Below are 27063 nucleotides of genomic sequence, written 5' to 3' on the forward strand. Positions count from 1 at the left end.
GAAAGAGAGGGAGGAGATAGAGGTGACCTGAGGGAGAAAAAGGAGAGTCAAAAGGGGAGAGAGCAATCAAGCCAGTAATCACACTTCTAAGTAAAAATGGGTACTGAAGACTGGATTCTTAAAGGTGCAGAATTGATAACAAATACCAAAAAGTAAAGATTAAAAATCTAGAGTAGAGGTTAGACTCTCAAAAATACAATCTTAAAAAAAAATCACAAAATTTATTAAAAAAATATGAAATTTGCCTTTAAAATAGGATCTTTTTTTGCAGGGTAATAGTAGGTTTTAAAAATGAAGATTAAAGGAGTAATAAAGAACTTAAAATTTTTTTAATTTAAAAAATTTAAAAATGATAATAGTGAAATATATCTAGGAATTTCTCTGGAGCTGTTGAGGGCAATGTGTGGTCAGTTCAGCTTCAGATAGTTCCTTGTTCCAGCTTGCATTTTCTTCTCAAGGTCTGTAGGTCCCTTCCAGTGTAGCTAGTGCTAACTACAGGGTTTTAATCTGTTGCACCTGTCACTTCCAGAGTGGTTCCCTCTGTTTATTTTGGCTTCCTCTGTTTGCAAGTCTCTTCAGTGTCTAACTTCCGCCCCCACATAAGGGGGTGAAGGTGGTCATTTGCTTAGGCTCACTTGTTCAATTGTGCTGTGGGGAGGGAGGAACACTGCAAACAAATATCACTGGCATATGTGGGGAGTGCACGCAGTTTCTAGGCCACACTGGGTTTGCCCCCACTCACTGCGTGTGTGCTTTCCCGGTCTACACTGCTCAGGCTCCAGGTTGCTCTGCAGGGAAGCTGTCTAAGGCAGGCCCTGGATTACGTGCACTTCCCAGATCTACACTGCTCAGGTTCAGGAAATCGTTACTCCACAAAGGCGCAGACTCAGTTGGGCCTGCATTTTGTGCCCTTCCCAGGTCTGAGCAGTTCAGGCAACCAGGTGCTTGCCTAGTGCACTCTCCCAGTTTGGCAGTGCATCTTATCACCTCCCCCAGTCCCAGCCACTCGGTTTCCTGGGTGTGCAGCGGGAGCACCATCTCAAGTGTGTGCCGTGTGCCTCCTCTGGGGAGCTGATCTCTGGCTGTGACCCTCCTGGCAGATGGCAGGATCCCAGGAAGACTTGGTTAGCAACTGGGAGCCTGCTCGCAGTTTGGTAGAGGCTGCCGTCTAATGGCACTTTCACTTTCACTTTCACGCATTGAAGAAGGAAATGGCAACCCACTCCAGTGTTCTTGCCTAGAGAATCCCAGGGACGGTGGAGCCTGGTGGGCTGTCGTCTATGGGGTTGCACAGAGTCGGACACGACTGAAGCAACTTAGCAGCAGCAGCAGCAGCCACCTCTGGGGCCGAGTTTGCCCCTTGCCTTCCAGCTCTGGCTGGCGCCCACCTGCCTCCCTGCCTCTGGCGGGGGATGGGCCGGCCCACTGTCAGCTAGCTCTCCTCTGGTACTTATTCCTCAGTCCTTTGTTCTGTGAGCAGCCTGTCAGTGCTTTAGGTTAGAGCTCTTTGTGGGAAAGTTCTCTCTCTCTCTCTCTCCTCTCTCTCTCTCTTTTATTTTCTCTCTCTCTCTCTCTCTGGCTATCCCACAGTTTGGGTTGCTCTCTCACATTATCTCCTTCAGATTGTCCTCAGGGAATTCAAGCCTGGTCCTTACCCTAAGCAATGCAGCCCGCGCCTCCCTGTGCAGCCCCCACTTGCTGGTGGTGGACGCTAGCCTCTGGGCTGCTTCTCTGCTGGGAGTTGCAGTTAGGTGCATAATCTGTGGGTTTTATTTATTTTTTCCTCCAGGTTATGTTGCCCTCTGAGATTCCTAAACTCCCCGCAGACCCACCAGTAGAGGGTTTCCTGCTGTTTAGAAACTTCTCCTCTTTCACGATTCCCTCCCGAGGATGAGTCTCTGTCCCTAACTCTTTTGTCTCCCTTTTTATTTTTTATATTTTGTCCTACCTCCTCTCAAAGACAATGGGCTGCCTTTCTGGGTGCCTGGTGTCCTCCGCCAGAGTTCAGAAGTTGTTCTGCGGTATTTGCTCAGCATTCAAATGATCTTTTGATGAATTTGTTGCAGAGAAAGTGGTCTCCAGTCCTATTCCTCTGCCATCTTAGGGGAGAATCTCCAAGCCTTCATAAATAAATAAGACTGATGTAACAGAGCACAATGTGGTGCTTGTACATACAAAAAAATTAATAAACCTCAGCTCACACAAACTCATGTTACTGTGCTTTTTATGACAGACTATTTAAAATGTGTATTAAAAGGAGGGGACCTTAGAAGCGATGTCATCTGGCCCCTTCAGGGTGATGAAACTTGAGATCCTTAGAAATAGAATAACTTGGGCAAGTTACATAGTGAGCAGTGAACTGGGAATTAAAATCCGGTCCTTTGCCACAGCTGGGAAAGGTCTGCGATACCCACAGCACGGCTCTTCTAACTCCCTCGTCTCAGTCAAGGTCAACAAAAAGGATGATAAGGTCCATACCGCAGTGGCAGCTGCAAACACCTTTTGCCTTCGTGCCAAGCTACGTTACAAGCCTTGGAGTGCACCCGTTTTGCCTTCTTTGGCTCCTCACCTTTCTGCCACCTGTCTTTTGGGGTTCATAACAAAAATAAAACACAAACACAAAAGCGTAGGTCTGACAATCATAGCTGGTTTCACTGGATGGCTAGAGCTTAGTTATGCTTGCAGAGATTCACTGAAAACTGTTTTGGAGCCTCAAAAAATTAGCATTGTTATTGTGAGTATTAACTAAAACTTGTCATTACTGGGCACAACTTTAGTTAAGGAGCAGTTGGAGGCAAAATACAGAAGCTGTGGCCGACCAAATGTCAGGATTATCAACTCTGTGAGCTTGGGTGATGGGTAAGACATTGTGTAATTTCTTGAAGCACACAAGCCGCTTAGATACTTACTACCTCTGTTCCTTTTAAATATATAGTGTACTCAGTGGTTTGCACTGAACATGTAACAGGCAGCATTCAGTGAAGTCACTTGACAGCTCCTTCTAAAATAAATCTGATTTTGTCTTTGTGTCATATAATTTCCCATGCTGAGAAATTCACATTATCATCAACATAATAACAGTACCTACAGCAGGCAGTCCTAAAGTACTTCTAAACCCAGGTTCCCTCAACACCACAACTCTTTCTAGCACAGGAGTCCCCAATCTCCAGGATCTGATATCTGGTGATCTGAGGTGGAGCTGATGTAATAAGAATAGAAATAAAGTGCATAATAATTATAATATGCTTAAACCATCCCCAAACCATCCCCCTTCCTGCCCCAGTCTGTGGAAAAATTGTCTTCCTCAAAACAGGTCCCTGGTGCCAAAAAGATTGGGGTCCGCTGTTCCAGTAGGTTAGGGAGGAGGCTATCTAATTCCAGCCATGAGTAATCAGACACAAGTAACATGAGAATTTAACTGTAAGTTTTTTTTTCTTTCCCCTGATGTCTTAGTATATAATTAGTGCTTTTAATTCATTGTTGTGCCAAGATATTACATCTAGCTCATGGAAACCAGTTCTAAAATACAAAGACATGTTGGCTGCCAAGATTCCGGTCATACACATTTCAAATGGTGTGGACTTTCTCTGGAGTATACCTGACTATTGTGTTCTTTAACAAAAGTAGGGTGTGAGTTTGCACATGTAGGGTGCAACAGGAGGATTGTGGGTGCCCAGCAGGTAATTCATTTAGTGGTCATGTGCTGAGGAAAACAAGAGTTTTGAGTGTAGATGGATCAAAAGCAAGGAGTCCTGTGCGTCCCGCTGCTGCTTCTCTGACCCTAAGGCTGCCCAAGGCGAGAGTTTTCATCCTGGTAGGATGCACAAGTGCTCCCCCTGATATAGGGTGCCAGAAATCTAGAAGTAAATGTGTTCTGGTTCTGTCTGAGAACACTAGCAACAATTCCCCTGCAATTGCTTTCGTTTTTTAAAAGGGAGAAATAGATGACTACCGGGTCACTTTCACAGCAAATAGTTTATAGGTCAAGGTAATCTGGAGCTAAGAAATGTAATATTCATTATGAAAAATAGGAAGCTTTGTTTAGCAGAGAATTTTTGTTTACTTACAAGCCCAAAAGGCTGAGTATAAAAAGTATTTAATGTACCAAGAATAAATTAAATGTCCCCCCTTCTGTCTTTCTTTACTTATTCCTCTGATTGTTTATTTTGAAACCTCTCTTCACCCATGAGAATGTGAGCCACACGGAGGTAGGGATTTTTGTCCATTTGCTTACTGTGTATCCCCAGGGCCTTACACAGAGTCTGGCAAGTACGAGTATCCAATATGTACTCACTGACCAACAAATGAATGAATGAGTGAACTGTAAATTGAAAAACCAGCCTTCCAAATGAATTCATTTGTGGGTGTAAGCTAGCACATTCCCTAGAAAGCAGCTTCCTTCATTAAGGGCAGGCTTTAAGGTTCACAGGAGATTTTAGCATCAGCCTAATGATGCTGATTTTCCTTGAAAATTGCTCTCTGCTCCTCTCCCCTAGTTTGTCTTCCTTAGCATTTGTTTTCAGATCCGCATTGGATCTGAAGTTATAGCTTTTTCTCCCCAGAATTCACCTGAGGAAAAATTGTCTTTTCCTTGCATTTGAAGCTTACCAAATTGAGGAAAACCAACTTAAGTGAACATCTGATGATACTGAAAAAAAAAAAAAGAGAGAGACCTGGAAGCTCAAGACAGATGGTGCTGCTCCTGCCTTGGGGATGCTGGGCAGCTTGGGCCCGGGTTGGAGTGGTTCTCCTGGGAAACCGGGACTGGCTGGATTCTCTTCTAACTCAGCAGAAGTGCCAGGGCCATGCCAGTCACAGGGTAAAGTGGCTGGGGTGTGGGCCCTCCACAGAGAGGGTCTGTAAAATCCTTCTTACTGACTCGAGCCCCATCAGGCATTCTAAGATTTCAGGACTCACCTAAACCTGATTAAAGGTGTCCAGAGGGCCTGGGGTTAACACTGAGTTGTTCTTTAAGTACAAGATTATGGTTTCCAATAAAGTGGATTTGTGGTACCTGAGGTGATTTTGTGGAAGAAAAAAAGGAAGATTAAAAAGTCTGTGTCAAAGTAGTATTTTGATTAGACCAGAAGCATAATTTTAAAAAGTGGAAAATAGTAGAAATGCCACAGGAAATGCGCTTGGGCCCTGCCCTCTCCGGAGGAACGGAGTCGATAAATCATCTCCTGCCAGTCCCAGTTTTTCAAGTGTGATGTTTTCTACATTTTGTAGACTTACATTTTAAAGTAAAGAACGCACAACCCCATATATTTAAGGTTATGTTATCGCATTTGTCATCTTTTTTAATTTTGGAAGATATTTCATTTACCCTTGTTAGGTATATATATGATCCTGTGCTTTACTTTTCATGAAGGAAGGAGAGTAAAACAACAAGCTTCTTGGTTTAGGAAGAACTAACTAGTAAATTTTCCTCCAGTTCTCCAGGATCGTGGCAACTGCTTCTTTCCTGACAGTGAACTTTGCATCCCAATCTCCATTAGTCTTAATAGAAGCCAAGCATTCTCTCCCCCTCACTGTGCTATAAGAATCATTTTTCTTGAGTGGAGTAATGGTTATGAAGTCATTTAGGTATTCACAGAAAAAAAATGCCTTTTACTGTTGTTTTTTTTATTGATTCCAGGAATGTGGCAGAGAGAAACCCTGTTCCATTTTACCATAAATACTATTAATCCAGAGATGACTTCTTAGTATACAGCAATGATTGATTTGAATTTAAATGAGTTGATATTCAGAGTTTTCATCTAAAGTCAGATAAAACAACAAAATTATCCAGTGACTCTGGTTATATCTGGAGTTGCTACTTAGATTGCCTACATAGTCTTGTATTTTCAGTACCCAGATTTGGAAAAAAAAAAAAAAAAAGGATAAGAGCTGATGTATATTAGATCCTGAAAGTATATACCTTACCTCTCCTATTACTGACATTCACTGTTGACTTCATTTCCAAAGAATTTCACCCGTTTCTCCCACCAGGTCCAAGATCAATATCTTATTTTAAGTAAAAAGTTTTCACTCAAAATAGGTTGACTTTTGAGTCTGACAAAGTAGAAATTAGAGTTATGGTGCTGTTTTAAGAGAAAAAATGGAGAGGTCTGATTCCCAGTCTACATAATAATTCAACAGAATTTAAGGCTGTCTTTAGCACTTTGCATTAGCAGCAAGTAATTACCTCCAACTAGAATGAAATGAGGGTCAAGAATGGTTTCAAGCAATCAAGGGGAAGTGTTACTTGCTTTATTGAACATGCTAATTCAAAGCTGCACTTGGAAGAGTTAAAGAAGAAAAATGCCTCCAACCCCAATTGCCTTATGAGCTTTTTTGCAAGAGTGAGCCAGAATGGTTTGTGGATGATAAAAAGTATAAGTTGTTTAGTTTTAATATTTTAAATGACTTTACCTAGGAATTTAAGTGACTTCGGATTTTTCATTTTTGTGTCTAAATTTAATGATGCATTTGATGTACATAAGGGTAAGCACACATACATTTTTCTGAACATGTTAACAACTATTTTCAAATGGGTATGCCTATCCCTGAATGGATAGGTTGGTCTCCTACCAAATTACAAAATTAAGTAGATATGAATTAGTGTGTGGAAGTGTTAGTGAATTAAACTTGGGTTCACCTGCCTGCTACCCAGCATAACCAATCAACTGACACAAAGTTGCAGTGAAGGCAAGTACAGTGTCTATTTGCAGTGCACCAAGCAAGGAGAACAGGTAGCTCATGCTCAAAAGACCCAAACTCCCCTGTGGTTTTCAGGGAAGGGTTTTAAAATGCAATATTTGGAGTGAGGGTTGCAGGGTGCATGCATTTCCTTTGATTGGGTGGTGGTGGTTAGGTGACAAGGTGGTATTTCAGGAATCTCAATCATCAACTTTCAGGTTCCAACCAGACTGAGGTCAGTATATAAGCACCATCCTGTGCTTAGTCAGGGGTCTTAGTTTCTGCATAACAGCTCAAAGGTATGCATCTGATTACTGTCTATATTCCTTGAGGAAGACTGTCACTGAGCTATTGTTCAAGCTATCTTTCTTAATTGCTTTTCCTTTGTTTCTGCATATCATCATTTCTCCAATTACTAACCATTTGACTCTGCTGTTTGAAACTCAGGGAAGGTATAGGAGAGTAGAATCTTTTTCTACAAACAAGAAAAAGTGGAGGATACACAGGGACTTTTGTACATGGGAGGGACTCACAGAGTCCTGTTCAATTTCAATCCCCCTTTTTCTTTGATGCTTATCAATCCTGAGGGGAGCAGGAGCCAGACAAGAAAGGCAATTAGGTTTTGGATAGAGAGGTTAATCATACTTGTCAGGGGAACTCAGTTTTGGGGGGATCTGGTTTCTGAAGTGCTAGCTGAGTCCAGTTCTGCTTATGAAATTCTAGGCCTATAGAATATTGATCCAAACTCAGACACAGTTTTGCTTACTCAATTATCCATGATTCTAACCTTGGGGAACAATTAAAATTCATAGCTGTATTTATTAGCAACAGAGCTTCGCAGATGCTCAGTAGTAAAGAATTGTCTCCTGCCAATTCAGAAGACAAAGGAGACCTGCATTCATTCCCTGGGTCAGGAAGATCTCCTAGAGAAGGAAGTGACAACCCACTCCAGTAGTCTTGCCAGAATAATCCCATGGAGAGAGAAGCCTGGCAGGCTACAGTCCATGGAGTCACAAAGTGTCGGACACAACTGAACGTGCGCACACACACACACACACATTTATTAGCAAGAGAGTAATGAGAGTAAAAATGAAATCATATGCAGAATTCCTGAATTTGCCTTTTTTAAAATATAAATTTATTTATTTTATTGGAGGCTAATTACTCTATAATACTGTAGTGGTTTTGCCATACATTGACATGAATCTGCCACAGGTGTACATGTGTTCCCCATCCTGAAACCCCCTCCCACCTCCCTCCTCATCCCATCGCTCTGGATCATCCCAGTGCACCAGCCCCGAGCACCCTGTCTCACGCATCGAACCTGGATTGGCGATTTGTTTCACATATGATAATATACAGGTTTAAGTTCTCTTCTCCCAAATCATCCCACGCTCGCGCTCTCCCACAGAGTCCAAAAGACTGTTCTATACATCTGTGTCTCTTTTGCTGTCTCGCATCTAGGGTTATCGTTACCATCTTTCTAAATTCCATATATATGCATTAAATACTGTACTGGTGTTTTTCTTTCTGGCTTACTTCACTCTGTATAACAGGCTCCAGTTTCATCCACCTCATTAGAACTGATTCAAATGAATTCTTTTTAATGGCTGAGTAATATTCCATTGTGTATATGTACCACAGCTTTCTTATCTATTCATCTGCAGCTCAATTCCAGAAAAATGAATTTGCCTTTTTTATTAGACGTTAACTGACGTTTAGGATGAATAATATGTTATATATCTAGGTTGATTATAATATAAATAATTCTGACTTAGAAACTCTATCTTGTAGCTTTAAAAACGTATTTTCTCTATCATGTGGCAGGAAATAAGTAGAGGTTAAGCTCTCTTAAAATAATTAAAGACAATTTAGATGATACCAACAAACTTTATTTAACACTTCATGAAGGAAGCAGTCTCCATTTGCCAGGGTCCAGAGAACTTCATAATGGGCTGGAAGGCAGGATGCTTTTATAGGATAAAGAATAAGAAATAAAGAAGAGAAAATGAATAAGGAAAAAGGATATACATATAGAACCCTGAACTGGCTTGGCATGTGGGGATTGGTTGACAGGATACACTATGTTTCTGGTCAAATGAAACTTTGCTCGGGACTTGAAAGTTACCTGTATTAGTTTGCTGACCTGGCATACCAGGCAGGAGTAGCTCCATCTTGGACCCAGACATTTATTTCAATGGCTATTTCAAGTTAATCCGCAACTTTATTTTTTCAAGAAGACAATTAGTTTTTTATTTCAGATGTTGTAGTCTGAAACTCAGTTGGTATTTTTTTTAATTGAAAAATATGGTAACCTTATATACTCATTAAATGCTATCTTTCTAAAACATTGCTTGGAAACATGCAGCATGCATGTTTAATCTCAGTACAGTGGATTCAAAACCAAGTATGCATGTTACCTGCATCAAGGCTGGGTTACAAACTATTATAGTCATCATCATCATCTTCACATTTTGTTTTCAGTGCATTTGATGATTCCTTGGCAGTGTTTTGGTGATGACACCACATTAGTGGTAATAAGAATGTTTTAGGACCTAATTAATGATGGTTTAATTACAACATTCTGAATGACTGCCATTGCAGGAATTGATGCTTTACAGCTGGGGATTGTGAAGCGGATATCTGTACTGTGAACCTTTGCCCTGTGAGGGACACTGGAGTCCCTGCTTTAGCTGACACAGACATGGTATGTGGGAGTACTTGGTCAGCTCATAACTGAACCAACACTTAACTGAGGAACTATTCTTCTTCTTCCAGAAATAGATGACTTTTTTTGTAGAGACCTAAATCTATAATTCTGAGCAGTCAAGCAATATCTCCCAGGTAGAAATCTAGGGCTTTACTATGACTTGGTCATTGGCAAGGGAGTTTGATTCTTTGCCTTGCAATATCGAATTTAAAAATCTCTTGGGAGAGGAGAGGTAAATGATTTAATTGGTATCTTCTTTTCCTGCATTTCCTTCATTTATGTCAGCTAAGAACAGGACATGAAGACCCAGAATTAATCTGCACGTTTGCTTCTCTATCCATGGGATTTTCCAGGCAAAAGTACTGGAGTAGGTTGCCATTTCCTTCTCCAATTCATAAGGTTATGTAATTCAGAAGGAAATAGTGCGGATGAAAAGTTTCAGTAGGAAAAAAGACAATGAGATGGGAGATAGGATTGTTTTCCTTACTCTGCAGAAGACTTTTTAGTTTGATGTAGTTCCACTTGGCTATTTTCGCTTTTGTTGCCAATGTTTTTGATGAGAGAGAGAGTGAATGAGAGCCTTAGCTCTCATATCAAGCTCCAGAGCACAGAATTACAGAATGGTGCCAGATTCCAGTGTCAGAAAGTCCAGGTCATCCTGAGTTGCTAATAAGTGAGAAAAGAGAGAAAGAAAACTATTAAAATAAGAATATATGCTAACACTAGTTAAATAAGATGATAAATAAGAATATACTTCTTACTCTCCTTCCCTTCCACCCGTGTAACTATTTCCACTACAGTGATTCTGACAAAGTATATGTCTGATTTCCTTACTCCAAAAACATATCAAGAACCATAAGCTCAGATGATTCATTTTCAACCTCATCTTCATTTGTTAAAGGGCAACTATTACTGAGCCATTTCGTATTCTACTGAATATCCTGTGACATTGTGGTCACCAGCATAAGTGACAGTTTTTGGACTCATCCAACCAACGTACTGAATGTCTTCCATCTGCCAGGCCTTGTGCCAGGTTGATGCTTGGACTGCTTCTTCTCTAGAGCTCATGGCCTAGCAGCTGCCATCTGAGTCTAGACAGATATATTCCAGGAAACATATCCGCCGTTTCTTGTAAGCCACATCCTGAGGGGTGTTCCTGGGTCAGTGCTCAGCCAGAAAAGGAAGAGGGCCTCTGAGGCACCAGTTACTTACCGCTCCCTACTAATCACGTCCAGGATGGGATGGCATGTACATTAAAGGCAAAAATCTTCACTGTTCTCATGGGAGTTAAGAATCAGAATTAGTTTTTCCCAAAGCCAACTTCAACTCTCTCCAACAGTCAGATTTTGAGAACTGGGAGAGCAGGGGAGAAGACATTGTGTGTCTGTTTGGATCTCACTTTGGCATCAGAGATGCTCCTTGCCAGCCGTGATGCTGGCCCACGGTGAGAGGGACTGGAGTGGGAGCAGAAGCTGTGAGCTGGGACCCTAGGAGGTGCGCTTCCAAGTTCTTTCACTAACTAGCTCTGTGACCTTGAAGGAGTCCTTTGGTCCCTCCGATCTCCAGTTTCCTCATGTGTGAGATCAAATGCTTGGACTAGACAGGCATCTCACAGCTGTGACACATGATCGTTCCGGGCTTCTGTGTTCCTGCCTCTATAACTGAGGTCCCCAGGCCTGTGTCACATGGGGTCAGCAGGGAGGAGGCATCAGTGCCTTGTCATCAGAGTGATCCACTTGAGAGGCATTCCCCCACAGTAACTTGCCAAGAGAAAAACGATTAGATACGTCACCTCCAAAACTCTTTGGAGTTGATTTCTTATTTTCAACGACTTTCAAATTCTCACCATGATCACAAACTGAAGAAGGAAATAGTCCTTATCCAGCCAGTAAAATCAACAAGTGGAATGTTGGGGGATCTCTGCACATCACCAAAACACTTTGCCAAAGCGTCCTTAGCCCACTGGTGAGGGTTTAGCCCATTGGTGAGGGTGCTGCCTGTCCCTGAGAGCCCAGCTCACCCAAGGGAACTTAACATGTGATATTGTGGAGGTACAGACCTTAGTGCTTCTAAGAGGCTCAACCTTCTCGCATTCACAAACATATTTTGCACTTGAAGGAACTGAGCTCAAGGAGGTTGATTACCCCAAGGCCATGAACATTGGGGAGAAATGAGATGAAAACTAGCATCTTTTAACTCCTGACTTACAGGCCCCAGCTCTTACCCTACACTGCGCTAGAAAATTCATAGATGCTTTCACTGAAATCTGAATCTTTATCAGTAATAGTCATATGGCAATGATAGTGCTGGGCTTTCCTGATAGCTCAGTGGTAAACAACCCGCCTGCCAAGGCAGAAGACAAGTGTTTGATCCCTGGGTTGGAAAGATCCCCTGGAGAAGAAAATGTCAACCCACTCCAGTATTCCTGCCTGGGAAATTCCAAGGACAGAGAAGCCTGGTGGGCTACAGTCCATGGGACTTGGAAGGGTCAGACATGAGTCAGCAGCTAAACAACAACAATAATGGTAGTGCCAGCAATGGTAATAATATATACCACATATTTATGTTATATGTGTATTTTATACACATACATACACCATTTATTGAGCAGCTACCATTAGCCAGGCACTGAGATAGTCATTTTATATATCTTAGATCTATTTTTTCTCTTCATTATCATTTATAGTCTTTACCATGCACAGGCATTAAACTAGCCACCAAGGTGAAATTTAGAAATAAATTAAGAAAGAGCCTTGTCCTTAAGGAGATAATAGGAACCTGTGACATAAGCCACAGAATATGCGACAGCAATATGAGGGAGAAGATGTCAGAAGAAAGGTTTGGCTACATTCTGGGGGGATTCAGAGAAAAGGATGTGTATTTTTCCATATTGAATGCATTTGGAAAGGAAAGACAAGGGAGGAGGTGGCTGAACTGAATCCTCAGTAAAAGAAAGGATGCTGGGCACTGGAATTGGGATGAAGGACTTTCCAGAATAAGCAGAAGCACTGAGCCTGAAAGTCTAACTATACTACATGGAACCAAACAGCAAATCAGCTGGGATGTTGATCTTGGGCCAGTATTTGTCACAGCCAAGGGACAGTGATTGTAAAACATTTAGTAGGTAAAGACCCAAAGTGACTAATCTCATGAACCATCTGCTAGAAAGAAATCTTGCTTTCAGATTTTGTTATACCAAAAGAAATGGAAAAACCACTAGAAAACTTGTAAATTTGGAATCTAAGCTGAAAGCAAAGTGGAACTTACCCAGCCCACTCTAAAGGTCTCTTCATAGGAGAAACTAAAGCATCTTCCTGCAGAGTCAACAGGGTTTACAGTGGTAGAAGGTCACAGATTCTGAGCACACAAATCTGAACACACAGGGGTCATATCAGTCTCCCAGAAACAGAACACAAGCAAAAGGTAAAAGCCTTATGTGGCACGATTAACCTATATCTGTGCTTTAAAGGGGAGTGGTGATTTCTCCACTGAAGTAAGAACAAAGAGAGAGGATTGGACTTATGCCCGTAAATAAATAGTGTTATGTCAGGAAATGTTTACACACTAGCTCTCTCTCTTTTTAATATAATTTTTGATAATTAGTTTTAATTGAGTAATAATTACTTTTATAAAAGGCAGAGGAACCAGAGATCAAATTGCCAATATCTGTTGGATCATCAAAAAATCAGGAGAGTTCCAGAAAACATTTACTTCTGTTTTATTGACTACACCAAACCCTTTGACTTTGTGGATCACAATGAATTGTGGAAAATTCTTAAAGGGATGGGAATACCAGCCACCTCACCTGCCTCCTGAAAAATCTGTATGCACTTTAAGAAGCAACAGTTAGAACTGGACATGGAACAACAGACTGGTTCCAAATTAGAAAAGTAGTATGTCAAGGCTGTATATTGTCACCCTACTTATTCAAGTTATATGCAGTGTGCATCATGCAGAATGCCAGGATGGATGAAGCACAAGCTGGAATCAAGATTGCCAGGAGAAATATCAGATGGTGACTGCAGCCATGAAATTAAAAGATGCTTGCTCCTTGAAAGAAAAGCTATGACAACCTAGGCAGCATATTAAAAAGCAGAGACATTACCGACAAAGTAATGCTGTCTAGTCAAAGCTATGGTTTTTCAGTCATGGATGGATGTGAGAGTCAGACTATAAAGAAAGCTGAGCACTAAAGGATTGATTCTTTTGAACTGTGGTGTTGGAGAAGACTCTTGAGAGTCCCTGGACTGCAAGGAGATCCAACCAGTCCATTCTAAAGGAAATCAGTCCTATATATTCATTGGAAGGACTGATGTTGAAGTTGAAACTCCAGTACTTTGGCCACCTGATGTGAAGAGTTGACTCATTTGAAAAGACCCTGATGCTGAGAAGGATTGAAGACCAGAGGAGAAGGGATAACAGAGGATGAGATGCTTGGATGGCATCACTGACTTAATGGACATGAGTTTGATCAAGCTCTGGGAGTTCACAATAGACAGGGAAGCCTGGTGTGCTGCAGTCCATGGGGTCTCAAAGAGTCAGACATGACTGAGTAACTGAACTGAACTACTTTACAATATTGTGATGGTTTTTGCCATACATCAATGTGAATTAGCCGCAGTTATACATGGGTCCCCCCTATCCTGAACCCCCATCTCCCTTTTAAAATGTAAATGTGTACATGCTTAAGCTTATTGTGAATTTTATTGATGTGATGGCAGTACACACTTTAGAAATAATAAAATACTAACACTACTACTAATACAAACATGCAATATTTTTTGTTGTTAATTTCATATAGCAAATTGGTCCTCACAGAATGCTTTCACTAATTTTTACAAAATTCTTGTGTCTACTATTTACAATAGCTAGGACATGGAAGCAACCTAGATGTCCATCAGCAGATGAATGGATAAGAAAGCTGTGGTACATATACACAATGGAATATTACTCAGCCATTAAAAAGAATACATTTGAATCAGTTCTAATTAGGTGGATGAAACTGGAGCCGATTATACAGAGTGAAGTAAGCCAGAAAAGAAAAACACCAATACAGTATACTAACACACATATATGGAATTTAGAAAGATGGTGACGATAACCCTGTATGTGAGACAGCAAAAGAGACACAGATGTATAGAAGAGTCTTTTGGACTCTGTGGGAAAGGGAGAGGGTGGGATGATTTATCATATAAGAAATGAATCACCAGTCCAGGTTCGATGCAGGATACAAGATGCTTGGGGCTGGTACACTGGGGTGACCCAGAGGGATGGTACAGGGAGGGAGGAGGGAGGGGGGATCAGGATGAGGAACATGTGCACCCATGGCGGATTCATGTTGATGTATGGCAAAACCAATACACTATTGTAAAGTAATTAGCCTCCAATTAAAACAAATAAATTTAAATTAAAAAAAAAAGAAAGCTGTGGTACATAAACACAATGAAATATTACTCACCTATAAAAAAGGATGCATTTGAGTCAGTTACAATGAGGTATATGAAACTGGAGCCTATTATAAAGAATGAAAAGTAAGTCAAAAAGAGAAACAGCAATATAGTATATTAACGCATATATAAGCAACAGTTAGAACTGCACATGGAATAACAGACTGGTTCCAAATAGGAAAAGGAGTACGTCAAGGCTGTATATTGTCACCCTGCTTATTTAACTTCTATGCAGAGTACATCATGAGAAACGCTGGACTGGAAGAAACACAAGCTGGAATCAAGATTGCCAGGAGAAATATCAATCACCTCAGATATGCAGGTGACACCACCCTTATGGCAGAAAGTGAAGAGGAACTAAAAAACCTCTTGATGAAAGGGAAAGAGGAGAGTGAAAAAGTTGACTTAAAGCTCAATATTCAGAAAACGAAGATCATGGCATCCGGTCCCTCACTTCATGGGAAATAGATGGGGAAACAGTGGAAACAGTGTCAGACTTTATTTTGGGGGGCTCTAAAATCACTGCAGATGGTGACTGCAGCCATGAAATTAAAAGACGCTTACTCTTTGGAAGAAAAGTTATGACCAACCTAGATAGCATATTCAAAAGCAGAGATATTACTTTGCTGACTAAGGTCCGTCTAGTCAAGGCTGTGGTTTTTCCTGTGGTCATGTATGGATGTGAGAGTTGGACTGTGAAGAAGGCTGAGCACCAAAGAATTGATACTTTTGAACTGTGGTGTTGGAGAAGACTCTTGAGAGTCCCTTGGACTGCAAGGAGATCCAACCAGTCCATTCTGAAGGAGATCAACCCTGGGTGTTCTTTGGAAGGAATGCTGCTAAAGCTGAAACTCCAATATTTTGACCACCTCATGTGAAGAGTTGACTCATTGGAAAAGACTCTGATACTGGGAGGGATTGGGGGCAGGAGGAGAAGGGGACGATAGAGGATGAGATGGCTGGATGGTATCACTGACTCGATGGACGTGAGTCTGAGTGAACTCCGGGAGTTGGTGATGGACTGGAGGCCTGGCATGCTGCGATTCATGGGGTTGCAAAGAGTCGGACACGACTGAGCCACTGAACTGAACTTAACTGATACGGAATTTAGAAAGATGATAATGATGACCTTATATACAAGACAGCAAAAGAGACAAAGATGTAAAGAACAGACTTTTGGACTGTGTGGGAGAAGAGGGTGGGATGATTTGAGAGAATAGCATTGAAGCATGTACATTACCATATGTAAAATAGATGGCCAGTGCAAGTTCGATGAATGAAGCAGAGCACTCAAAGCCAGTGCTCTGAGACAGCCCAGAGGGATGGGTGGGGAAGGAGGTGGAAAGAGGTTTAAGGATGGGGGATACATGTGCACCCGTGGCTGATTCATGTCTATGTATGGCAAAAACCACCACAAAAGTGTAAAGTAATTAGCCTCCAATTAAAATTAATTAATTAAAAAAATTTCTTGTGTCTGTAGCCAATCTGCAGTTGCAATTATTGAATGTGTATAGTCCCAACATGAATGTAATTGCTATTTTTGGTTACTTAATGAGAAGAAAGGGCTTCCTTGGTGGCTCAGCTGGTAAAGAATCTGCCTGCAATGCAGGAGACACAGGTTCAATCCCTGGGTCGGGAAGAGATGATCCCCTGGAGAAGGGAATAACTACCCACTCCAGTATTCTTGCCTGGATAATTCCATTGACAGAGAAGCCTGAAGGGCTACAGTCCATGGGGTCACAGAGTCAGACATGACTGAGTGACTAACAGTTTCACTTTCACTTCAAGAAGAAGGTGAAACAAAAAAAGACCAGTGTTGAAACTTTTCTCACTCATGACAAACTTCTTTGATGAATCGAAATGTGAGCAATTTCTTTGCTGAATCAAACAATAGTTTTCAAATAATAATAGAAGACTGGCTTATCAATTTGATGCTCTTCATGACATCATGGTTTATAGACACAGCACACTTTAAAGCTTAATTTACAATATTAACATTTTCTCCACTATTCTACTTGTTTTGCAATTAGCAGTACAATAAACCAAATTCTGGTTTATAGTTTGTACTTATTTCTATGATATAAATACTATTATATGGCTGGATTCCAGCCACAAATGAGATGTCACTGAATGCAGAGTAGGGAAGAGAGGCATGATAGCAGAACTTGTATGATGCTTCCATTGTTAGGGACTCAATGTTTGCATCCCCTTAGAATTTATATGTTGAAGACTAACTCCCAGTGTGACAGTATTTGAAGCTGGAGACTTTGGGAGGTAATTAACTTTAGATGAGGATAGGGCTCCCATGGTAGGATTAATGTCCCTATCAGAAGAGGAAGAAACACCAGAGCTTGCCTGCACGCTGCCATGTAAGGACACAGCCTCAGCTGGAAGGCCGGGAGGAGCACTCTTACCAGGAACCCAATCTGCCCAGCTCCTTGATTATGAGCTCCCCCACCTCCAGAACTGTGAGGAAAGTCTATTGTTGAAGCCGCTCAGCCTCTGGCATTTTTCTTACAGTAGCCTGAGCTGACTAATACAACCAGCATCAGGTGGATGTAAATAACTTCAGGACAGAGTTAATACTGCTGCTGCTAAGTCACTTCAGTCGTGTCTGACTCTGTGCGACCCCATAGACGGCAGCCCACCAGGCTCCCCTGTCCCTGGGATTCTCCAGGCAAGAACACTGGAGTGGGTTGCCATTTCCTTCTCCAATGCATGAAAGTGAAAAGTAAGAGTGAAGTCGTTCAGTCGTGTCCGACTCTTAGCGACCCCATGGACTGCAGCCTACCAGGCTCCTCTGTCCATGGGATTTTCCAGGCAAGAGTACTGGAGTGGGTTACCATTGAAATGCTGTAAAACAATTAGAAATTGCTGTCTTGAGTATTTATTTCTTATGCATTTGTTTTGTTTACTTTTTTATTTTGAAGTAATTATAAGACACATAGGAATTTGCAAAAATAGTAGAGCCCCACATACCTTTCACCCAGCTTCCCCCAATGTTGACATCTTATATAACTGTAATACAATATCATGAACATGAAATTGAGACTTGTATGATACTACTGGAGCTGAAGCTCCAGTATTTTGTTATCTGATGCAAACAGATTACTCATTGAAAAAGTCCCTGATGCTGGGAAAGATTGAGGGCAGAAGGATAAGAGGGCATCAGAGGATGAGATGGCTAGATGCTATCACTGATACGATGAACATGAACTTGGGCAGACTCTGGGAGATGGTGAGGGAGAGGGAGGCCTGGCATGCTGCAATCCACGGGGTCTCAAAGAGCTGGACACAACTGGGCAACTGAACAACAACGACATGATACTACTAGACTAAAATCATTGATCAGTTATCATCATTTTTATAGGGATCCATTTGTCGGTGTGTGTCGGTGTGTTATGTTTGTGGCGTGTGTGCAGTTTCATCCCCTGTATAGATTTGTGTAACCATCAGGACGTTCAAGAGGCATAAATGTCCCATCACCACGAAGGAATCCCCTTGTGTTTTCTCTTTAGATTGTCACCACTCTGTCCTTGTCTCTCATAATTCTTAGTCTCTTCTCCATGTCTGTTGCTAATATAACAATCAATGTCCAGAATGCTTTAAATATAGAACCATAGGTTATGTAAATTTGATACTCTCTTTCACTAAGCAGAATTCTCTGAACTTTGTTTCAGGTATTGTTCCTTTTTATTGCTAAGCAGTGTTCCATTGTGTGGATATACCAGTGTGGTTAACCACTCACCCACTGATGGATTATTTGAGTTGTTCCAGCCTTATACTGTTATGGATAGAGCTCCCATAAACATTTGTGTACAGGTTTTTGTGTGAATGTAATTTTTCAGTTTTCTGGGATGTGACAGAGTGTGACTGCTGAGTCATATGATAAAGTACAGGAAAATTTTCCAAATTATTTTGGAAATTGTTTTCTCAGGTGGTTGTATAATTTTAGTTTCCTGCCAGAATATATGACAGATCAAACAAACATCCTTGCCACAGTTTTGTGTTGGTATTATTTTTCACTTTAGCTATGTTAATAATTGAATAATGAAATCTTATTGAGATATTAATTTGCATCACTTAATGGCTAATGATGTTAGACAGCTTTTCATGGATTTGTTTGTCACCTCACCTCTTTCATGAAGTGCTTCTTTATATCTTCTACCCAGCTTCTAATCAGATTTTTTGTTTCCTTACTGTTGAGTTTTGAGAATTATTTATATCACCTAGATACAAGAATTTTGTCAGATATGTGGTTTGCGAGTTTTTTCTTCCAGTCTGTAACGTATCTTTTCATCCTCTTAAAAGGGCCTTTTGTGGCACAAAAATTTTAAATTTTGATGAAGGTAAGTTTATCAGTGCTTTCTTTTATGGATCTTGTCTTTAATGTCATGTCTAAAGATTCCTCATCCAGGTTTAGATCCTAAAGAGTTTCTCCTATGTTTTCTTATAAAATATTGAAATTTTAAATTTAAATCCACAATCATTTTGAGTTAATATTTTATATGGTATGGGTTTTAGGTCAAAGCTACGTTTTGCCCATGGTTGTCCAGTTGTTCCAGCACCATTTGTTTGAAAGCTTATTCTTTCTCCACTGAAATTTTATTTTTCATATAATTTATTTTATTGTAAGTTTAATTTTTAATAATGGCTGTGGTTTGACATCCAGCTCACAAACTCTCTGAAAATTTAACAATGTGTTCTGGGAGCCAGTACAGACTGATTCCAGCAAATCATTGATTTATATTGTGTGTATGGTTTTGGTCAGAGGAAAAAAGACATCCATAGGGATGATTGGGGATGGTGAGCATGTGTAAACATTGAAATATATAATGTAAGGCATTATAAAAACACCAAGCCCAGAGATGACATTAGTATCATCTTGTAGAAAATTAAAACTCAGATTTGAAATACATACTTTTTTAGCTTTGGGGAGAGAGAGCAGGCATTGGATATAGTTCATGTCATTAATTTGAAATTGCTTAATTAATAGGTTCCCTTTAAACTAATTGGGTGGCCAAGAAGCTTGGAAGGATAGTCAAGGCCTCTGTGGTCAAATGGAGCTGGGCCTGATTCTTGGCACTGACATTTACTAGCTTTGAGGAACACCTCAATGACCTTCAGATCTGGTTAATTTTAAAGCTGGGAGAAGAATCCAAAGCTGTGTTTATTAATTTAACAAATACTTGATGAGTTCCAGGCTATGTAGAAGGGATTAGAGATACAGCAGCAAGCAAAGTTATTACAATTTTTACCCTCAAAGAATTTACAGTCCAGTGGAAAGGTGGACAATGAACAAAAAAGCACACTAGTAAAAAATGCTATTACATAAGTGATAAGTGGCATAAAAGGGGGAAAAAAGAAGCAGGTGCTGTGATTGAAACACGTAAACAAAAACCCTGCACAGTTCCAGGCACACAGAGGTTGCTAAGTGGTAGCTCTTTTTTTTTATTACAGATCTGGATAATATGAAGGTGGACAGACAAAGATCTGAAGACCTTATCTGAGGGCCTGACTACCCTTCACTTGTGTTATATACTGTAAAGCCTACCTTGTATAGGGAGCTGTATTGGATATACTTTAAAGCCCTCTTAAGATTCCTAAGTGTCTAAAAAATCTGTGACTGTCATGTGTGTCAAGCAGGGATTTGTTTTTTTGCATAAAGACACAGATAAATTAGCAATCAATATGGTAGTCATTAGGTCAGATATTGCATATGTTTATATTTTTAATAATATTTGGCTGCCATCCTCTCTAGTCATTGTGCCCTTTTAAAACCGGACTAAATTACGAAAAAGTACTTAAGGATCTAGAATTCTGAAACCTGGGACAATGCAATTGCTGACGTGTTTTATCAATTTTATTTCAACTATATACACATTGGCTTTTGTTTAGAAGTTCAGTTCAGTTCAGTCACTCAGTTGTGTCCAACTCTTTGCGACCCCATGAACCACAGCATGCCAGGCCTCCCTGTCCATCACCAACTCCCGGAGTTTACCCAAACCCATGTCCATTGTGTTGGTGATGCCATCCAACCATCTCATCCTCTGTCTTCCCCTTCTCCTCCTGTCCTCAATCTTTCCTAGCATCAGAGCCTTTTCAAATGAGTCAGCTCTTCGCATCAGGTGGCCAAAGTATTGGAGTTTCAGCTTCAACATCAGTCCTTCCAATGAATACCCAGGACTGATTTCCTTTAGGATGGACTGGTTGGATCTCCTTGCAATCCAAGGGACTCTCAAGAGTCTTCTCCAACACCACAGTTCAAAAGCATCAATTCTTCTGCGCTCAGCTTTCTTTATAGTCCAACTTTCACATCAAGTTATTATTAATCAATGTTTTTTTTGTAATGAAGTCCATAAATCTGCATTAAATAAACATCCAGACTTGTCGATGTCCTTTTGCTTTCCTGCTTGAGCCTGTGTATTTTCATCAGAATAATTCACTAAATTCAATTTGAGTCTATTTAAACATTTTTTTCCTAGTTTTCTACTAAGTTTCCCCTGACCTCTTGAACAGCCAGCCCCAGTGTCAGCTGCCCAGGCAGGACTAGGGGAGGGGCTATGGGGCATTTGAACACTTTTGCTTCTTAACTGGTGTTCTTATTCTTTGAAACAAAAATAACCATCTTTCCACCCCATTGCTATCTCTGCCACCTCCATTTTTTTTTCCAGTGGGAAGATGAGGATTAAGAGGGACATGGCTAGTTCTTTAATTTTTTCTGATTATCAAATTTGCATTACCTTATTGGAAAACTACAGAATCTTCAAAGGAGAAAATAAAATTTTCACAGTGGTTGCACTGTTTGCAAAATTCTTTTCCCCATACCTTGAAACACTGGGCATGATCATTGCAAAGTTTCGAAGTCAAGCTCTGTTGAAATCACTGCTTCTGCATTTACCATGGTTTGAGACTACCAGGTAAAGCCATGTACAAGGCCTGAGATCCAAGAAAAATGTACAGCACAAACGTGCATAATGCTGGGTTGCAGAAATGCTTTTTAGTACTATGAAGACTCATTTCTTACAACAACCCTATGAGTATGATGATTATCCCTGGTTTTCTAAAGTCACAAATGCAGAGTAAGACACCCTGAATGCAGACCCCAGAAGACCAGTTCCAAGTCCACAGACTACAATAACCTTCTCACACTACAGACAGCCTGGTGACAGCTCCAGCCTGTCTCTTCCCCTGGCCCGTCCCTTTCTGTATAAAGCAGCACCTTTGTTTGTTTGTCCCAAACCAGGCCCAATATTGACTTTGCTCATATTTTGGCTTATTAGATGCTATTATCATTCCTGTGAATTGAAGATCTGTTTTATCCCTTTATCCTGTTTCCTGGAGATGGTGGAGGAAAGAAAGCCTGGCATGCTGCAGTCCATGGGGTCACAAAGAGCCGGATGTGACTGAGCAATGCAACTGAGCAACTGAATAACAACAACCTCTTTCCAGAACCTTCACTCCACTCATTTCTGTTGAAGGCCAACTGCATTTCCTGTGGCTCAGCAGTGTTATTCCCAACCACCTCCCCAGTTTTGAACATCTGGTGCTTCTACACAATAATCACAGTCAGTCACACAAGATTTTGGGCATAAATTTAGGGAGGAGAGAGATGATTATGCTCACTTTTTAACATGGCGGTCAGGAGGTTTTTTGAGGTCACTGAGGGGCATGGACTCCTCACATTTATTGGGAAGATAAGCTTGGTTGATTTATTTCCTTGATTTTGTTCTGTGAATCAATTGAATTTTTAAAATTTTATTTATTGTTATTTTTTCCTTACTTGTGATTTTGAAATACTTCCGACCTACTGAAAAACCTGCAGTATTTTCACTGAATAAAAACCTAAAGTATTTTTAGCTTTACCTACCATATTAATTTCCCCAGGACTTGCATAACTAATTACCACAAATTGGGTGACTCAAACAACAAAAACTCATTTTCTCATAGTTCTGGAAAGTAGAAGTCTAAAATCAAGGTGTCCACAGGCCCTGCTCCCCCCTGAAGGCTCTGGGGAAATTCTTTGCCTCTTCCTAATGTTCAGTGATCACTGGCAGCCCTGGGCACCTCTGTATTTTTCAGAACTCTGCTTCCATCATCGCGGCCTTTTCCCCATGTGTCTTTCCTTATAAGGACCATATTAGGTTTAACGTGTGTGTGTGTGTGTGTGTGTGTGTGTGTGTGTGCGCTTACTCAGTAGTGTCCAACTTTTTGGGACTCCATGGACTGTAGCTCATCAGGCTCCTCTGTGCATGGGATTTCCCAGGCAAGAATAGTGGAGTGGGTTGCCATTCCCTTCTCAGGGGACCTTCCCAACCCAGGGATCGAATTCACATCCCCTGCATCCCCTGCACTGCAGGCAGATTACCTTTTTTTTTTTTTTTTTATGCTGAGCTACTAGGGAAGCCCTGTATTAGGTTTAGGGCCACCATAATCCAGAATGACCTGATTTCAATGTAACTAATTATTATCTGCAAAGACCTTATTGTTAAACACAGTAACATTCTGAGCTTCTATGTAGAAATGAATGAGGGGGTGAGGGCAGGGACTATGTTTAACCCAGCACACCTACATGCATTAGTTATTACATACATTTTTAAATATTGCCTTCCAATTTTCTTTTTCTTTAAAATTTTTATTGGGGTATAGTTGGTTTACAGTGTTGTATTACTTTCTGCCGTACAGGAAAGTGAATCAGCTACACATACACATACATCCACTCTTTTTTAGATTATTTTCCCATATGAGTCACTACAGAACACTGAGTAAAGTTCTCTGTGCTACATACTTGGTTCTTTTTTGTTGGGGATAATATCTCTTGTTGTTTAGTCATTAAGTCATGTACAACTCTTTTGTGATCCCATGGACTGCAGCCCGCCAGGCTCCTCTGTCCATGAAATTCTCCAGGCAAGAATACTGGAGTGGGTTGCCATTTCTTTCTCCACGGGATCTTCCTGATCCAGGGATTGAATCCACATTCCATGCATTACAGGCAGATTCTTTACCACTGAGCCACCAAGGAAGCCTTCAGTAGGTCCTAGTATATTTGTTTTATTGGCCATACCACTCAGCACTCCAGTTCTTAATGCCCCAGTGAGGGATTGAACCCATGTTCCCTGCAGTGGAAGCACTGAGCCTTAATTCCTGGGCTGCCAGGGAAGTCCCTCATTGGTTATTAACATTCTGACATACCTGTTTTATATTTAACTCCATCCATCTATGTGTGCATACATACATCTACCCACACTCAGACTTTGTTGATCAATTTGAAAGTTTGTACTAAACATGTTGCCACACCCCTAGATACTTCAGCCAGGTGGTAACTAAGGAAAAATAACACATTGTTCTACATCATCACAGTACAACTGCCACAACGTAATAGACTTAATATCTGCTACCATAATTTATATGAATACAGAGCATATTTAAATCTCCCCATTTATTCCAAAAATATTCTTTATAACTGGTGATTTCTTTCTAAATCAGGATTTAATAAAGAATCAGACACTGAATTTATTTATATCTCTTTAATCTCCTTTTACTGTAAGAATACTTCCCCTCCTTTGTTTTCACGTCACTGACAGTTCTGAAGGGAGTGCAAGCCAGTTGTCTTTGAGAGTGTCCTATGTTCTAGATGTGTCTGATTATATCTTCATGATTAGATTCCGGTAAAATATTTTTTGGAAAGAATACTACATTGGTGATACTGTATTCCCCTAGCACATCACTCTCTGAGGTTCAGAATGTCCATTTGCTGATTATCAGTGATGCTAAATACAGTCTCTTCGCTGAGGTGTTGAGACCCAACTTTCTCCCTTGGGATAGTTAGTTAGTTAGTTCAGTCGTTCAGTCGTGTCCGACTCTTTGCGACCCCATGAATCACAGCACGCCAGGCCTCCCTGTCCATCACCAACTCCCAGAGTTCACTCAGACTCACGTCCATCTAGTCAGTGATGCCATCCAGCCGTCTCATCCTCTGTCATCCCCTTCTCCTCCTGCTCCCAATCCCTCCCAGCATCAGAGTCTTTTCCAATGAGTCAACTCTTCACATGAGGTGGCCAAAGTATTGGAGTTTCAGCTTTACCATCATTCCTTCCAAAGAAACCCCAGGACTGATCTCTTTCAGAACAGACTGGTTGGATCTCCTTGCAGTCCCAGGGACTGTCAAGAGTCTTCTCCAACACCACAGTTCAAAAGCATCAATTCTTCAGCACTCAGTTGTCTTCACAGTACAACTCTCACATCCATACATGACCACTGGAAAAACCATAGCCTTGACTAGACAGACCTTTGTTGGAAACAACAACTTTTTCACTCTCTTCTTCCAGAAAGATGTTATGGGGAGGGAGGTGGGAGGGGGGGTTCATGTTTGGGAATGCATGTAAGAATTAAAGATTGTAAAATTTAAAAAATAAAAAACTAAAATTTAAAAAAAAAAAGAGGCTTTTTAGTTCTTCACTTTCTGCCATAAGGGTGGTGTCATCTGCATATCTGAGGTTATTGATATTTCTCCCAGCAATCTTGATTCCAGCTTGTGCTTCTTCCAGCCCAGCGTTTCTCATGATGTACTCTGCATATAAGTTAAATAAGCAGGGTAACAATATACAGCCTTGACATACTCCTTTTCCCATTTGGAACCATCTGTTGTTCCATGTCCAGTTCTAACTGTTGCTTCCTTGGGATAGTGTTCCCATATTACCCATTTAATTTATTCCTATTTAAATTTTTTGAAATTGTGTCCATTTCTGTTCTGAGCTTTTTTATTTCTGATTAGAAGTTTTTTTTTTTAATATACAAAGTGCTTTTTTATGTATATTTAATTCAGTTGAAGTTGTGCTTGTTTCTTCAACTTTGTAGTTTTGGGGTACAGGGAGAATTTCCACCCTTTGAAATATTTTGATTCTCAATTTTCAAGGTCTTAGAGTGACTTTGTGGGGATGATATCTGCCATTTTAACTCTGAATGGTCTTGTATTTTCCTGGATCAGTAACAACACATGATTCTGTATGGACAACGTTATGGTTTTGGGGAGGCTCACTTAATTTCTTAGTTCAAGAGTGCTGTTTTCTATTGGTATAGTTAAGAGCCCTTTTCAAAACTAGACGGCACATTTTATTGGGGAGGGTGTCCTTTTCTTTTCCAATGGACCCCAATCTTCCTTCCTCCTTCTGCTTCATCACCTGGGCTTTAGCGACATCTCTCATCTTCCCAAAAAGGTGCCTTCCCAAGACTGCCACATCCGGGCAGCCCCCTCCATTTGTGTCCCCACTGATGGTGTCTTGATCCAACAGATTATCAGCTTTTGTCAGTGTTGATCCTCTCGGAGCATGCCATCTTCCTGGTAGGAATGATTTTCATCTGTGCTCGGCCACTGCCAGGCCTGCTGCCTTCTGGTCTTTCTCAAGCATCCTCCAGCAGATTCTCAGCTCCAGCAATTCTTCTGTGCTGGCAACTTGCAGTTTTCAGATTCTTCCTTCACTACTTCTGGGCAAAATAAGATTTGTAGCATCCTCTGTCATCTAGTTATGTTGCAGATGGGGGTTACTGGTGGTTTTATTTGTTTTTGTTATTGATCTGTGTAGGTTCTAGAGAACAGGTGTAGAGAGATTTGTATTTAGTTAATGTATAGAGACTCAAAGCCTGTATGTATTTATTCTTACTTTCTTGGTATTTTAATGTAAATACAATGACATATTTTGCTTATTTTAAATCTCTAGTGGTAACGTAATTATATCTATTTATATCTATGTATTTCTCTTTGTGTGTATGGTTTGCTTTTTACCTTTAACCCTTGTATCCTTCTGGAAGTACTCCTTGTTTTGGACCTGCTTATCTAGACCCTCTGTTCTGGCCTGTGGGCACAGGAGAACATAAAGAATCATGGCCTAGTTTGCTTAGAAATGGACAGATGCTGAGAGAGATGAAGGGCAAATTACGGCCTTGTAAAATGTAGTTGATGCATTTTGAAGCACAAAATGGACAGGAGCAGGGGAATGCTTGATTGTAAACTCTTGTGAAAGTTGAGTGCCAGCCTGTTGACACTTGAGGTTCTCATTTCTGGTAAGTTGTTGTTGTTGTTGTTGTTTTTGAAGACAATTGTCCTTCAAAGCTGGCTGTTCATCAGATTCCTTGGAACAGCTTTATGCATTGTCACATTGTTAGACACTTGTGTATGTCCCAAATTCTTCATTAAGATTTTATATTCTCATGAGCAACTCCTACCTC

General features: G+C 40.7%; 1 protein-coding gene and 1 pseudogene across 1 annotated transcript in view; one reads left to right on the top strand and one right to left on the bottom strand.

The window, feature by feature from the left end:
- The window catches only part of ST6GALNAC5 (ST6 N-acetylgalactosaminide alpha-2,6-sialyltransferase 5), a 220137-nt gene that overhangs the window by 88720 nt on the left and 104354 nt on the right, over positions 1-27063 (top strand). The window lies entirely within an intron of this gene.
- On the bottom strand, positions 9118-9667 carry LOC138428493 (transcription initiation factor TFIID subunit 9-like; annotated as a pseudogene).

Source organism: Ovis canadensis, chromosome 1, assembly GCF_042477335.2.
Source record: "Ovis canadensis isolate MfBH-ARS-UI-01 breed Bighorn chromosome 1, ARS-UI_OviCan_v2, whole genome shotgun sequence".
Classification (NCBI taxonomy): Eukaryota; Metazoa; Chordata; class Mammalia; order Artiodactyla; family Bovidae; genus Ovis; species Ovis canadensis.